This window comes from Protopterus annectens, chromosome 10.part0 (assembly GCF_019279795.1).
Source record: "Protopterus annectens isolate FY-2018-M chromosome 10.part0, PAN1.0, whole genome shotgun sequence".
Lineage (NCBI taxonomy): Eukaryota > Metazoa > Chordata > Ceratodontiformes > Protopteridae > Protopterus > Protopterus annectens.
This window is the reverse complement of record NC_056744.1, coordinates 953741527-953757938: the sequence shown is the minus strand read 5'-3', so window position 1 is coordinate 953757938 and position 16412 is coordinate 953741527.

Below are 16412 nucleotides of genomic sequence, written 5' to 3'. Positions count from 1 at the left end.
TTTTTTTGCATTCATTGACTGAATAGGAATTAGACCTGGCTAATTAGTGGGAGGAGCCAAGAAACATTTTTCTTATTTAAGGTAGTCACTTACATTCCTCTTCAGCTACAAGAGCTCTGAGTTTAAAAATGCTGTTTGACTCCATTGATTTTTGGATTTTTCCCACCCACCTGCCCAACTGATGTGTTTTTAAACTTGGTGGCTTTTTTAGCTAGTCGCCCCTACTGTAAATTAGACTTTGGAAGCCCCTCCCAGTGCTGCTTCTACTGGGCACTAATAAGGTACTCCCATTAGACTATTAAAGCTTGAGTTAGGCTCTCTTTCATAATATTTTGTTCAGGTAGTGCATACTGCAATAATATGAGTGTTAATCTGAATTGCGTATTGTTCATTTTTGCATTTGTCCTTGTTTTAACCAAAAGTCAACTGTTTGCATTTATAATTTGGTCTGGGACCAAAGTCTTGAGTATCACTCACAATAGAGGGCGGATTGTGAGTTGCTGCATGATCTATGCTTCATTTATTTCATTTCTATTGCAGTTTTCCTGTCTGCTTTTCAATTGGTCTGGGGCCTTAGTCTTATAGTATCACTCACAACAGGTTCATAGGTTCATAGGTATGTACTAGGCAAATGGCTCTGGAGCCTTTACACACCTAGCCCATAGAAATGCCCTGGCATCGTGCTGCCCGATGTTAGTTACCAGTGACTATATCAAGGAGAGCCACTGGAGTGATCCCCGGGGTGAACTTTCTATTACCCATCCACTCATCAAGATTTCTCTTGAAGGGGGACAGTGAGGTGCTCTGCTTGACATGTATGGGAAGTCTATTCCATAGCATGGGCAGTCTCTGGGTTATGAACCTTTCCCTACAGCATGTTCTGTTGATTCTGGTAATGAGGTTTATATCTCTGGAGCGTGTGGTGTGGAGGGATTGGGATTTCTTTACATGTAGCATTTCTAACAGAGCTGGATCAGACATGGCTTTGTAAGTCAAACAGAGATTGCCTCTTAGTAGATGATATGAGACAGAGAATAGCTGGAGTTTTTTGAGTCTGTCCATGTAGGACATATGTTTAAGACCTAGAATCCTCTTCATGAGGTTGTTCTGTGGCCTCTCCAGCTATTGCAGGTGTCTAGTCAGGTGCATGCCAAATGGGGCATTATGCTCAATGATTGTTCTAATGAGGGAAGAGTAAAGAGAGAGATGATGACCTCTTTCTTCCTGGATGCAAAGCCCTTGGTAATGAGATGTGCCACATAGAAGGACTTTCGGGCCACAGTGGTAATGTGGTGGTCGAAGGAGGTGTTGCTGCTAACCCTGCATCCAGATCTTTTATAACATCTTAAGTGTTCAGTGGGCTCCCATCAATGTGGTAAATAGTGGGAACTGAGCTTTTACCAAAGGGGATGATGGCACATATTTTGGCATTAAGCTGAAGGACATGGTTTTGACACCAGTCATTAGTCTCAGTGAGGCCTTTCTGTAGGATGTCTGTATTACTTGGGGAGTTAATAATGGCTCCCAGTTTGCAGTTGTCTGTGAACTTGGTCAGCCAGAGTCCTTTTGTGTTGGCCTGTGCTTCTGAGAAGTAGATGCCGAACAGGAGAGGACCCAGGACTGATCCCTGTGGGACTCCACTCATGACTCGTCGGCAGTTTGAGTTGGATTCTACTACTTTCACACTGTGTGTTTTATCTGTGAGCCAATTTGCAACCCACCTAGTGATATAGGGGTTGATGCCTAGTTTGGTGAGTTTATCAATAATTTCCAAGTGAGGAATAGTATCAAAGGCCTTGGCCAGATCAAGGTAGGCTGTATGACCTGCCTTACCTTCATCCACAGCCCTAGTGACTGACTCAAAGAAGTCAACCAGGTTGAGCAGGCATGATCTCCCTTTCACAAAGCCAAATTGTGTGTGGTCTAGAGTTTGGAGATTTCCTATATCTTTGTTAATCAAGTCCATGATGATGCACTCCATAGCTTTACATATCAGACTCATCAGGCTAATGGTGTGATAATTCCCGGGGTCTGTAGTTGCTCCCCCTTTATGTAGAGGGACGACTGTAGCAGTGCACCATTCGGTAGGGACAAAACCTGAGGTGAGGTTATAACTGAACAGAGCACACAGATGTGGTGCCAGTTCACTATGTAGTTCATGCAGAACACAGCCAGGAATACTACTGGGCTCAATGGTAGCTGTATTCTTGGCCTTGAACAATGCAGCTTTAACCTGTGTTGCAGTAATGCTGGGTGCCTGGTATTTATCTGGTATTGTGATTGGTCCTTTGTGGGGGGGGGGGGGGGCTAAAGTTGGCACTGAATCTGTCGGCCAATATGTTGGCAATATATGTTGGCTCAGTATAGCAGGTACCATTACGCAGTAACTCAGAGCAAATCTGGGTATTGCCATGGAGGATCTGCCGTGGAGTCTCTTGATATAACTATAGAAGGCTTTGTGACTGTTTTTAGTGTCTGCCACAATTCTGCCTTCATAGCTGGCTTTAGAGGATTTGATGAGGGATCTCAACTTATTATTGAGGTTAATAAGGGAGTTTTTCCAGTCCTGGGACTTCACCTTTTTCTGTAACAGTTTCTTCCTCCTGTTGTAGAGTTTATTAATGGCAAGGGACCACCATATTGGCTTCCTTTTTTTGGAGGAGAGAGTCTTGGTTCTGTTGGGTATGGCTAGTTTCATGCATTTATGTACATGTTCATTAGTCACATATCTGTGAATTTATTTCTGCACAAAATCTGAGCTGTTTGGCTGGCTGTTATCTATCTGCAATCAAATGTATTACAAGCTGAGTTATGTATACACTTACACTGCATTTTTGCTGTTTACTGATTGGATTCCTCTTTAGCATATCACATATAAACTGTGTTGACCTGTGTAGCAGTGGTTTGCAATGCCCTGTATAGATGCAGGCAGCTAGAGTTGTAACTTTTCATATACAATTCTGTCTGCTATTTTCACAAGTATTTAGCTGAGTGTAGAACAGCTTGTCTGCCTTGTGAGAAATATTACCCCAAGAGTGTTGTTTTAGATAAATCCTAGACCTATCCCACTATTTGAAAAACTCTGAATTTAGTTAATTACCAATCCTTCTTACACCACCCCCTCATAGATCACAAAAAATGAAAATCCACAGCCATGGTTGTATACTTTCCTACTGTCTCTGGAGCCAGTCTAGAGGAAATGGGCATCCTGAGACAAGGTAGCAATTGTCTCATGTTTAGTGATATCCACCTTATTCTTAAGCAGACTGAAAGAGTATACAAGAGAAGCAAGTAATCACACTATGTCTTTGGTGACAAAGCTCTCGCATACAGACTTTGACATCTCCAAATGCCAGTAACACACACACACACACACACACACACACACACACACACACACACACACACACACACACACACACACACACACACTCAACAATAAACTTCACTCCCTGGAAGTACAACTCATCTTTGAGAGTGTTGACATCTGTATGGTTACTGAGATATGGTTTAATGCTGCAGAATGCACCCTAGCATTGCAAGGCTTTAATGCCTTCCACACATTTAAACCAGCTGCCATAGAAGAAGTGACAAGAGGTAGAGGTGTATCAATCTACATAAAAACTAAGCACACCTCAAGACTGGTTAAACAGTATGACACTTTTAGCTACTCCATGTCTCATGCCGTATCTTTGCTAGCTATAGGCCCCCATCTATGATTCAGGTTAACTATGTACTTGAATGTACTGGAGTCAATCACTATTCAGCCCAATGCCATATTCATGGGTAATTTTAACTATGCCACCAAAAACTGGGATACCTAGACAACCAGAAATATGCAGGCTCAAATATTCCTGGATTTTGTCAGTGCAAACAACCCAAAACAACTAGCATGCATACTTACTAGTAGTGCAAATATCCTGAATCTGGTATTCACAAACATGAAGGAATGTTGTAACTTCATAGTATAATGTTCTCACTGGTCAGATCAGATCACAAAGTAGCCACCCTTGAAATAAATATAAAGCCCAAACTCCCAGCAAACTCCAAAACCTTTAAGGATTTTACCAAGGCTAACTACCTCTTTTTACCCAATGACGTATTTTAATTCCAACCCGCCCATACTCACAGAACACTCTGGTCTATGTGGAAGTGTTTATAGAAACCCTGTAAAAGCATGTAAATAGCTGTATAGAAACAGCAGTGCTTAACTAAAATACATGTAGGACAAACTCCAAAAACAAACCCCCTTGGTGGGCTTCCAGTATTAAGAGGTTGTACAACAAAAGAATGCAAACCCTGTCCAAACACACAAAGAGCTATGCCCAACAGACTAAAAATTCCCTCATCGGTCTCAACAAGCAACTCAGAAGACTACTCAAGTCTACCAAACCAACTTCAAGGCAAAAATACCCTCCAAGGCAAAGGATAAGCATAAGGCATTTTTCAGTTGTGAACGCAACCTTAAGAGTAGCACCCTACAGTGTGCTGAACTAATAGTAAATGGAGCACCTTATAGTGAACTGAGGATATAGCAAATTTGCTGACCAATAAATTTAGCTCCAGCTTCACCATCCTTGTATTTCCAGTAACCTGCACTCCAAGAAATACAATCTACCATTTCTCCACCAACTGTCAGTAAAAAACAAGCCCTCACTGCACTCTCCAAAGCTAAAAACACTCCATCAATGCTTCCTGATAATATCCCATGATGCTCCTAAAATAGTTTGAAACATGACCTGTCAACCCTACTAGAATCTCTGTTCAACCACAGCTTATGGATAGGCTTCCTTCCAAGGGAATGGAGGGCTACAGTGGTCATCCTTCTACACAAAGACCCAGGGAACTATAGACCCATAAGTTTAACTCGTCTTATATGCAAGGCCATGGACAATTTTATAATATACCTGATAAACAAAGGCATAGGAAATGTTTGAACAATAGACTCATCCCAGTAAGGATTCATTATGCCTACTAAACCTCGTGGATTTCTTTGAGAAGGTCATTCGAGCTATGGATGAGGGCAAAATGGTGCATACTGCCTACCCTGACCTGGCAAAGACATTTGACACAATACCTCACTCAGGTATTATGGACATCCCACAGATTTAGCTATAAATCCCTATGTCACTTGATGGATAGTCAAAGAGCTCATTGATAGGACACATGAAGTTAGAATAGGGGAGTCCACCTCCACCAAGAGGCTTGCTACTAGTGGTGTCACACAGGACTCAGTACTGGGACCTGTTATGTTCGGAATATGTACACATCTCTCTTGAAGTCAATACAAGTGTAGAGGACCTTTGGCTGACTATATTTGCTGACAACTGCATACTGGTTGCAATCATTGACTCCCCCAAAGATGTAAATCTCCTTTAGGAAGTTCTAATACAGACAAATAACGGAGGCCAGAGCCATGTCCTAAAACTCAATGTAAAAAATGTATAATTATACCCTTCAGGGAGATGACCTCCCCTGTAAATTACAACATTGATAACACTGCCCTAGGAGTAGACCCAATGGTAAGGGACTTGTGAGCTCAGGTTGACAGTAATCTGAACTTTGATTACTCTGTGTCCATGGTGGTGAGAAAATCCATGTAAGTGGCATAACTTATAAGTAAGGGCATGGCATCCAGATATAAGGAGATCATAGGTCCAATATATTCAGCCCTCATTAGACTAATGAAGTACAACACACCCTTCGACATGTACCTGAACAGGCATTTTCAACAACTGGAGTGACCACAGAGGTTCCTCACTAAAAGAATACAGGGTATAAATAACGTCCTATGTGGACTGCCTCAAAGTTCTGTCTCTGTACTCAGTTTTCTACATATTACTGAGTGGTGATCTATGCCTAACCTCCAGGGTGTTCTCTGATCCAACCTTAATGGACCTGCTACACATTCACAAAACAAAAAGCACTAGAATTACCCAAGCTAAGGATCCAAACCTTGTCTGTAACATAAACAAAACCTGTTGGAGTGACAGGTATGTCTCACAGATTACACCTTATCTGAAACAGACCCCCATTCATGTGAAGCAGAGATCTTATCCAGGCCTATTGTAATGCAATTTAGACCAATGGATGGGAAACCACAAACATATCCCTGGTTTATCACCTGTGTCTCTTACGGACAAGCATAGCTTGTAAATGTCATAAGGCAAAGGCATATACCAAAGTTGTTCTACTTCTTAGGCATTGAGAACTGAACATGAATGTCTAGGGTTAAAGATGCTGTAGAGTCATTAGACAAGCAATTTCCTGGAGTCCTATATACAAAACCACTTCTTGAAGATTGTAAGTAAAACAGAAAGAAATTAACAATTGTCACATAAAAGACTGACACTACAATGATTAACATTTCCGTATATGGTGAGGTGTCAATAAGATAGTAACATGAGTACAAAATTTATACATGCTGAGATATCCCAAATTGGATATGTGCTGTTAGCAAAATCACCACATGTCCAAATTTAAGTTTATTGTTGGGATGCTCATGCAGATTAGTCTAACACTGCACTATGGGCAACATATCATATAATTCTTACATTACAGTGACAATGGAATGTATGGATCACATCTTTACAGATTATCCTTATGATATACAGCATGGCCATGTTATGATAGACATGCATAACAGAAGTACATACAATTGCTATACAATCCAGCAAGTATCACTCAGCTCATGCAGTTTATACAGACTATGTAGATGACATCCTGAAACAGCATATGCTTTTAGTGGACTTCAGTAAAAAATCTCCAATAACACAGCTAACTCACAAGACTGTTTTATGATGTAGTAATGGGAGAAAAAAAACTATGTAAGTATGTTGAGTGTTCTAACAACCATACATGTGCACTTAAGTTAAATTCAGATGTGATAAGAGACAAAACCAAACAATACATATTGTTACAACTCTACCAATATCACTAACATTGCAAGACAGCAGACATCCAGCTAATACATGAACAAGCAAGAGGTGTAGATTATAAAGCAATGAGAGAACCACTCCCATGCATATACATTTCACTGTACACTGACAAGCAAGTACCAATCCTTCAAACTCAAATAACTTATAAACAAACCATTCACAGACATTTTCCCTGTACAGTTAGAATGCTCATACGACTACCATTTAGGTTGTGCCTGCAAACATCATCTTACCTCACTGCACCCCCCCCCCCAAATATCTAAGCAGATTTACAAATGTAGGATGCATAAAGTAATGTGCAAAGCAAATGTGCCACTCATCAATTTAACACATAAGAGACATACTCTGTTGTTGCATTATGGGAAGTCTGTGTACACATTTGCATTCAGGAATGCCATCAGCAAAAACACTTTATAATGGAGATAAAGAAAGGACATTAGTCATACAGGGTACAAATATGGCTGAACATACACATACCTCTCTCTCTTCACTTCTTCTGAAGTCTCTGCAGCTTATGGATGTACAATTCTATGTTTCTTGCTCTCTCTCTCTCTCCTTGCCACCTGCAAGAATATAAGAAGTGTAAATATTAAATTACAGCAATGATTCTCTGGTATCTGGTTAGAAGGCCTTTAATGTTATATTATTTCTATGCATACCATTGTCAGAATAACCATGTTATATGATCAAGCAGTTTCATACAAGCCTGGGTAACAGCTTTTATATATGGAGCTATTATTGATTGTGCCTATGTAGCCTACACACTAGGATAGTTGACTACAAACTAGATGATGTTAGATTCAAACCTATAGCAATTGCCTATGTCTATACCAGATTCTAGAACCCTAGCTGTCTAGCTGCTTACACTGCACTACAGAGGAATACGTTGCTGTTAGTCAAACATGTTTGATCTGTGAATACACACTGAAAGCATGACATACTGTACCAGGTGACCCTTTCTACTCATGGAATATGATATACAGAATTCATGGAGAATACAATGTGATAAAGGCTGAATGAAGAATGATATGCTCAGCATTTTGCACAGTGGATAGTATAATTAAACATGGTTAATTCTGTATGCACAACAAGTAGAAGGGGAATACATTTATCATGGTATCAGGTGCCGCACAGTTATATATGAGAAGCATTAGTACTGTGACATAAGTAACAGAACATACACATGTGAACGATGCATATGCCGATACTTTTACAAGCATATAGCCATATTAATGTTATTGTAGATATATGTGTTTATATATATAGATATCTTTACATATATACACCAACAGATACATAACCCACAATGTAAGCATACATGACCTTATTTGTATGGGTGTATGTTCCTAATGCTTATATATATATATATATATATATATATATATATATATATATATATATATATATATATATATATATATATATATATACATATATATTTATATATATATATATATATATATATATATATATATGCATATACACACACACACACACACACACATATATACACACACACACATATATATATATATATATATATATATATATATATATATATATATATATATATATATATATGTGTGTTGTTGTCTTTCGGCTTTTCCAGGTTAGGGGTCGCCACAGCGGAACTCCGGTCCACTAATGATTGGCAGTAGATTTTCACGGTTCTGAGTTGCCAGCTCGACGCCCATCCTTCAACAAAGGCACGCCCAATCACGCATGTCTTTCGGAGCACCACTCAACCCGCGGGAAGTACATGCAGACTCCACACAGAAGGCACTCCTCGCACACTAGCTGAGAATCAAATGGGAGAACCTCTTGCTGTGAGGCAACAACGCTACTGCTGACCACCGCAATATATATATATATATATATATATATATATATATATATATATAATATAATTTGCTAGGACAGATAGGCAGGGGGATCTCACAAAAATGGTGAATGTTGTGGATGGTTATAACCTCTCATGGGATACCTGCCATTGCCAGTGCTCTGACATCAACCCTCATGCAGCCAACAGACTCCAACAGTATGAGAGGGAGAGAAAGACCACTGGTGTTGGGGCAACCATACCTCCCTTGTATGAGACAACAACATTCCTGGCCTTCTACCATACACCTAATAGGATTGTCACATTCTTGGGGGGGGGGTGAGACTAGTGGTCCAGGACATACAGGTATGTCTACTGTTCACAGTCACAACAGCATAATCCAATTGTCATTCACTGACATTCATTCACACATGTCTTATTTGTTTTTTATGCATGTCACAGCAGTACAACATCATGTAGTACTGGCTGGCACAATGTTTAAGATGTTTACCTCCAAGGTACAGGGTTTGATTTTCCCTTTTGTTACAGTTAGCTGCCTGCCAGGTGCCAGGATCCATAAGTCACTCAAGCACTCAAGTCACTTGACCAGAAGTACCAGTATGACAACATCATAGACCATGTGGGGGTAAATGACTTGAAATGTACCTCACTGGACAATATGAAGAGAGACATGACTGAGCTTTCAGAATATCTGTCACAGGCAAGTATAATCCTACCCTTAAGCAGGATTCTAACTTCTCCAAGGATGATGCCTCAATACAAACAAAATATGATTGGCTTTAGCAATTGGCTTAGCTTCTTGTGTCAATCCAAGGGTATCCAATATCTGACAGCCTGGGAAGACATGGTCGACAGGCCCTGCTGCTTTGCCAGAGATGGTCTGCACCTGTCTCCTCTAGGTTTTCAGATACTGGCAAACAGATTAGCCACCCCTATTGTGCCTTTTTTAGGCAGTGTCAAAATAACCAACCTCCCAACATAACAAAACCCTCTCTAGATAAATTCACAGTACTGGTGCTTAATGCTAGGCATCTAAACAAGAAACTGCATACCCTGAAAGCACCCCTCACTTTCGAGGATGCTGACATTTGTGCAGTCGCCAAGATATGGTACAAAGGCATGGAAAGCACTCCAGCCATGCAGGGCTACAATGCCTTCCATATGTTCAGACCATAAACTGAGCATGAAAGAACCAAAGGAGGAGATGTACCCATCTATATTAAGGATAAGTATGCTTCCAGACTAATCAAACAGTATGACTCTCTTGAGCTACTACATGTCTAATTAACTATAGACAAATCCCTCTACCACATCATAGCTAGCTATAGGTCCCCCACCATGAAACAGGAAAAGTATATCACATACCTGGACTTACTGGAGTCACTTGCTGTACAGCCCAGCACCTTACTCATGGTAATTTTAATTATTCTACCATTGACTGGGAAACATACACAATAACAAACATTTTATCTCTGAGGTTCTTGGACTTTGTCATTGCAAATGATCAGGAACAGCTAGTCAGCATACTCACAAGAGGCAAAAATGTCCTGGATGTAGTAACATGTAACATGGGAGAGCATTGCACCCTCCCCTGTGTGATGTCCTCCCTGGTAAGATCGGACCATAAATAAGTCTCATTCAATGTAATTATAAGACCAGATACCCTATCAAGCTCAAAAATGCTTAAGAATTTTTCAAAGACAAACTACCGTCTACTAAGCGATGTTATAAGAAGTTTCAAAGCCCTGTTGAATGCAGATAACGTGGACTCCTATGCAGAGGTGTACACCAATGCATTGTATAACCATTTAAGGAGTTAAATAGAATCAGCTGAACCTGACTGGATTAAAAGCAGGTCTTGCAGAAAAAACTAGCCACCCTGGTGGACCTCTGTTATAAGCAGGCTATACAAAAACTGAAAGAAACTAATGTCCAATAACAAGAAAACTAGCTCAGCAGGGGAAGAAATCGCTGTCTAGCTTAAACAAACAAATTAGAGATCTTGTCAAGTCCTCCAAAGCTAACTATGAAGCAAAAATAGCCTCCCTACCTAAGGATAATCACAAGGCATTCTTTAACGATGTCTGAAATTTAAAAGGGAGTACCCAGTTATGCACTGAACAGGTTGGGGATGGCACCACCCATACTCAACCAGAAGTTATAGCCAACCTGCTAGCTGACAGATTTGGAGCAAACTTCATCCCTTGTCCCCTACAGCCATCTCCCAAAGTATACCTGCCACCATTCCTCAACCTATTATCTCAAGAGAGCAGGTCATGTCATTGCTCTCCAATGCCAAAAACATGGCATCAGATGGACCAGACAACATCCCAGATTGCCTTTTAAACAATTTAAAATATGGGGTAGATGCAAACTAGCTATGTTCTGGCAGAATCGAGGGCAGCAACAGTAATCCCTCTGCACAAAGGTAGACCATCAACCAACCCTGGAAAATATAGCCCCATAAGCTTGACTAACCTCATCTGCAAGACAATGGAAAGAATCATTATGGACCTTATTAACAAGAATATAAGAAATCTCCAGACTCTGGACCCAACCTAGTTTGGATTCATTAAAGGTAGATCATGGATGTTAAACATGTCTGACTTCTTCTAGAAAGTCACCAAGGCCTTGGATGAGGTAAAGATAGTGCATACCATCTATCTTGACCTAGCCAAGCCATTTGACGCAATACTCCACTCAGGTTTTATAGACAAACTCTCCCAATTGGGAATTAATTCTTACATTAGCAGATGGATAACCAACTGGCTCATCAACAGGACATATACTGTCGAAGTAGGTATCTTCACCTCTAACAAAAGACCAGTCAGCAGTGGCTTACTGTTCTGAATTTATTTCTCAGAAGTCCAGGAAAACTTGGACGGCCTGTGGCTGAAAAAGTTTGCTGATGATTGCAGATTGGGAGCAATCATTGAGTCCCCAATGATGTTAATGTACTGCCGTCAGGTTTAACACAGACAAAAGACTGGTGCCAAAACCAGTGATTAAAGATAAATGCAAAAAAAAAAAATGCATTATTATTCCCTTTGGAAAAGCTGACATCCCTGCTAATTATATTATAGACAGCACCCTCCCAAGTGTAGACCCAGTGGTATGTGATCTGTGTACTCAGGTTGATAGCAACCTGAACTTTGACCACCATGTGTCCACAGTAGTAAGTAAATCCTTCTATGTGGTACATATTTTAAGTAAAAGCATCACATCTAGATCTAAGGATGTTATAATTCCGTTATATTCACCCCTCATCAGACCAGTAACTGAGTACAATTGTTCCATTTGCATGTGCCTCACCAGACACCTGCAACAGCTGGAGAGACCACAGAGATTTCTCACCAAGAATTACAGGCTACACAAAACAAGTCTTATGGAGGAAGACTGAAAGCTCTGTCACTGTATTCTGTATCCTACAGTTTGCTAAGGGGTGACTTGTGCCTGGCTTACAGGGCAGTCTCTGACCCAGGCTTGATGAAAATGCAACACATTTGTAAATGAAACTGCACAAGGGTCACTTGCTCCAGGGATCTTAACCTAGCTTCTGACATGAACAGGTCATGCTGGAGAGATAGATACATCTCCCAGAGACTGCCACTTCTGTGGAACAAGCTTCCAATTCATGTGAAACAGAGCACCTCCCTGACCCTCTTCAAATGCAACCTAGATCAATTGATGAGCAACAGCAAATTCACTTCTGGCATGGTGCCCATGTCCCTTCTGGACAGTGAAAGTCAGTATTAGTACCATAGTCCCTTACCACTGCAAACTTCACTCACCTAACCATTGACAACAGGGGCAACTAGGTATAAATATGGTTAGTCTTGTAAGGGCTCTAGGACTGTTAGCCTAGTAACCTTCTATGACATTATGAACAAATGAGGGAAGTCCTGGTAAGACTGCTTGCATGTTATATTAAATAGACACTGCTAGGTGACACTGTAAGCACCATATGTACTGATGTTCTATTCACTTGCATATGGCCATCAACAGCTGGCCATCACCATTACACATCAGACACATGTATCTGTACTCAGGTTGATGTATATCCTTTGCCTGCCACTGCCTGATATTAAGAGTGATGTGTACTCACTTGCTGCTTGTGTTCCACGTTAACATACAGGTTCAGCATAACAAAGACAACATGTAGCCTCATACAAGGATAAGAGACCTAGTAAGGCAGTCTATATAGTTACTATACTGCAATATCCTTAAGTGTCACTGTGACCATGGGTATAATGTTGTTTTTATTCACTTGCCCAGGGCCATCAACATCTGGCTATCATTGTCAGACATCAGTACATCTCTCTGCATGTAGTTAGGCTGATGTGTATTCTTTGCCTGCCACTGCCTGATGTTTAGCGTGAGATATATTCACCTGTTTCTTGTGTTCCACCTTATCCTATAGATTCAACACAACAAAGATGACCGGTAGCCTCTTCCAAGGATGACAGACCTGGTAAGACAGTCTACATAACTGTTATATTGTGATGCCCTTATTAGTCACTGTGACCTTATGTGTAATGTTGTTTTGTTCACCTGTATAGGACACTTACCTTCTAGACAACAAGAATGTTAGCCATTTAGTATGTGTACTTTTTCTGATAGTGTTTTATGCATCAGTTACAGTGCAACATGATGACATGTATGTGCTTCTTATTAAGTTGTGGTGTATGTATGTATCATATTTGGGATGGAAGCGCTTATCCTTTTTGTATTTTACAATAAAGCTGTGGAATCTGCTCCTGTATCAGCTTTTTTTGTTTGGAGTTGGAGTTATTTTGGATACATGGTAATAGCCTCTGCTGCCCACACCTAGTTCTTCTCATCATTGTCTCCTCCTGATCTTCCTCTGACAACTCAGATAGGTCCACTTCAGACATTTGGGGTTCTTGGGGTAGGTCACACAAACAAAAACTGTTAGGCCACTGTGTTTTGTTGTTATCTCTTTGTGGAGCATGGCACACATGGTGAACATCTGCAATGTATTTTCTTGTGTGTATTGGAGTGTACCCCCAGATGTGTCCAGGCATTTGAATCTTGCTTTCAGCTTACAAACACATGCTCAGTGGTATTCCATATCTTGGTGTGTGCTCTGTTATATACATCCTTAGCAGGCATTAATGTGGATCTGTATGGCATCATAAGCCAGGGATCCAGTAGTTAACCACAGTCACCTGCTTGTAGGAAAGAAAAGACACCTTTAGTCCTTAAGCTTACTGTTGACAGGTCTAGATTCAGATTACATCATAGCTGTGGTCCTGTACTTACCAAGTAGGAGTCCCTCAAGAATTTCACCATGTTGCAAAGCAGCTCTCAGACCATTTTCCCTCCATATTGTTGCATCATACACACTACCAGAGTGTGTTGCCATGATATTGATAATGAGGCCATCTGACGAGCACACAACCTGACAATTGAGTGATGCCCAATTCTTTCTACTGATGTAGCATTCAGTATCAAGTTACACTGGGGTTTTGATTGGGATGTGAGTGCAGTCAATTGCACCAAGAACATGGGGAAGTTGGGAATGGAATAGATTGTTCCATGACAGTCCTGCACTTCATGACTGTTGCTGTAAAGTACATGAATTCATTCCTTTTCATGCACATTACTGCCATTGACCAGTGGCTTCAAATCAAAGGGGGGGCTGCAGGGGATAGCTGAATGGGTGGGGTCAATGGGAAGGCGTGCGGCCAACTAGAAAGGGGAGGAGCTATGCTCAAAACCACAAAAACTAACTTTAATTAAATATGCTGCCCTGGGTGCCAAACCCTCATTATGAGAGTCCAATCAAGACAAATGAAGTGTAAAAGAATAAAAATATTTAAATGCATTGGCTGCATGACAGCTTACTTAATATCTAGATGGAAACAAAAAGGTTGAGGCATGGAAAAATAAATTACTTTTTAAATACATTACGAATGCCAATCAAAATCAAGTATAAGAAAAACAAGCAGCACTAAACTCAAACTACTTCTCCTTGCACTGCAGTTCTAATTATAATTTATATTCAGCTTTATTAAAGCACCAAGTAACATGCTGAAAGTAGCAATCTCTGTGATGCCCCCACTTGTAAAAATGTTTCTTATCCAAAAAAGACTTGAGGCTCCATCAGGAGTAAGTATGTCACGCCAGAGAGACAGATTTATTAACCAACTCTTTCGCTGTAATAATCTTGCTCTACATATAAAACAGGAGAAACCCTTACTTTCTTTGAGAAAAACTTTGAAAACTGGATTGATGCCTCTAAGATGGATGCCTTTAATTTCATCCCATGTTTCATTTGTTTTACTCTCCTGGAGGCACGAGGTGCTTTATGATGGTTTGAATTGGCAAGGTGATTATGGTCCACAGACTGATTCTGCTTTGTAAACTGTATGACTTTCTATGAAAAACATGGTTTAGTCTGTTTTATAACTGGGCTCCCTTTAATAGGCATGACTTGAAAGTGCACATGCTTGCACCAAAGGGGACAGGCTACTGTTAAAAAGATTGGGCCAAGGATTAATGCAGGGATGCCGACTCCTTTTGGTAAGTGGGCCACATACTAAGTTTGGCAGGGCTTGGGGGCTTACATAACAGACATCAACTTTATACACCCATGGCAGTCAAAGCAGGATACTACCTTAGTCAACCAGATACATGCAGTTTATTGTGTACATTCAGATGTCCAACTGTGAGCAGATTAAAGGAAATAATGATAATAATGGTCACAGTAATGTATTTAAACCTTTTGCAATCATATACATACACTACCCCCACTGGCAGATGCCATCAAAGAAAAAAAAAGAAAATAATGGGCATAGTTGTGCATATTTACTGGTTTTGCACATGGAAAGCCAGAGCAATGAGTGCTTCAGTATAATCAAATGACAGCACAGCTGGTCATTTTCCCCACACAATCTCCCTCTGTATGCACCTTAGACTTTTGAATGCGAACAAGTAAAACAAATGATAAAAATGACCATAGTAATGTGATTCACCTTCTAGAAATCAGACACATCTACTGCACAGCACAGCTACAATACACAGGAAATCTAAATCAGATTTTATAAAGTAAAAGAAAAAAATCTACATTTTGTCTGAAAAGCAGTTAAGAGTACTACACATAATAAGACAAAGCTGTCTGGCAATAGTTGTTTAATTTTTCTACCCACCAAAGACAGAGATATTTTACTGAATTACAGGGTGACTGATGCTAAAGCAGGAATAACAAAGAAGACTACAGTTTTACTTTTAAAAAAGCTGAAAAGTTAGCATTTAGTCCCTTACACTGAAAAAAGATCGAAGGAAATATAATGACAAATGTCATTTATGCTGAATTGTATGAAATTTGTTATTATGTTTTTTTTTCCTGTGGATCTAATGCTGAACCTACAACATGTGAAGAAGAAATATTCAAGAGCTTCTGAAGCTAAACTGCATTTTTTTCACACAGCTCTCAAAGTCATTACTAAAGAAACATGGAGTCTGCAGAAACAAGCTCAAATAAACACTGCAGCATGAAAAGAAGTAGGCAATTCATGACGACATTTTTTTGCAGATTGAAACAAAACTGTGACAAAAGTAACAATATACAAAATATACGAGAATTCAAATGGTAGAGTTCTGTTATCAAC